This window comes from Aethalodelphis obliquidens, unplaced genomic scaffold, assembly GCF_003676395.1.
Source record: "Aethalodelphis obliquidens isolate GAN/ISIS:26980383/991018 unplaced genomic scaffold, ASM367639v1 scaffold16, whole genome shotgun sequence".
NCBI classification, from domain to species: Eukaryota; Metazoa; Chordata; class Mammalia; order Artiodactyla; family Delphinidae; genus Aethalodelphis; species Aethalodelphis obliquidens.
The window spans coordinates 25,180,160-25,181,486 of NW_020837960.1; positions in this window are offsets into that span (position 1 = coordinate 25,180,160).

Here is a 1,327-nt window from a genome sequence, read left to right on the forward strand (position 1 = left end):
CAACAGTGTCAAACTACATGAAGCAAAACCTGATAGAACTCAAGGAAAAACAGGTGAATCCACTATTATAGTTAGAGACTTCAATGCCCCCTCTCAGAAATGCACAGATCCAGCAGGCAGAAATTCAGTAAGGACATAGTTGAACTCAACAGCACCATCCATCAACTGGATGTAATTGACATCTATAGACTACTTCATCCAACAACAGAACCCACATTCTCCCCAAGTTCACATGGAACATTCAGCAAGTTGGTCACATTCTGGGCCATAAAACACAACAAATTTGAAAGAATAGAAATCATGCAATATCTGCTCTCAGACCACAATGGAATTAAACTAGAAATCAAAAGCAGAAAGATAGCCAGAAAAATCCCAAAATATTTGAAAAAGACAAGCTGTAGACTGGGAGAAAAGTAAAAGATATATCTTTGTAAAAGATGTATCTGGACTTTTTAATAAAAGATATATGAGGACTGTGACCAAAATTTAAAAAAAAACTCTTAAAATTCAACAGTAAGAAAACTAACAGCCTGATTTAAAAGTGGACAAAAGATCTGAATAGGCGGCTCACCAAAAAAGATGTACAAATGGAAAATAAGCATATTAAAGGATGCTCAATACCATATGTCATTAGGAAACTGAAAATTAAAACAACAGTGAGATATCACCACAGCTATCAGAATGGCAAAAACCCAAGACACTTGCTGGCGAGGCTGTGGAGCAACAGGAACTTTCATTCGTTGCTGGTGGGAATGCAACACAATATTTTCGGTAGGAATGCAAAATGCCATTAGGAATGCAAAACTTTGGAAGACAGTTTGGCAGTTTCTGACAAAACTGAACCATACTCTTACCATATGATGGAGCAGTTGTGCTCCTTGGTATTTACCCAAATGAGTTGAAAACATGTCCACACAAAAACCTGCACGTGGAATCACCATATGATCCAGCAATTCCACTTTTAGGTATGTACCCAAAGAATTGAAAGCAGGATCCTGAAGAGATACATATATAGTCGTGTTCATGGTAGTATTATTCACAATAGCCAAAATGTGGAAGAAACCCAAGTGTCCATTGACCGATGAATGGATAAACAAAATGTGGTATAGGGCTTCCCTGGTGGTGCAGTGGTTGGGAGTCCGCCTGCCGATGCAGGGCGCACGGGTTCGTGCCCCGGTCCGGGAGGAAACCCGCGTGCCGCGGAGCAGCTGGGCCCGTGAGCCATGGCCGCTGGGCCTGCGCGTCCGGAGCCTGTGCTCCGCAACGGGAGAGGCCACGGCGGTGAGAGGCCCGCGTACCGCAAAAAAAAAAAAAAAAAAAAAAAAAA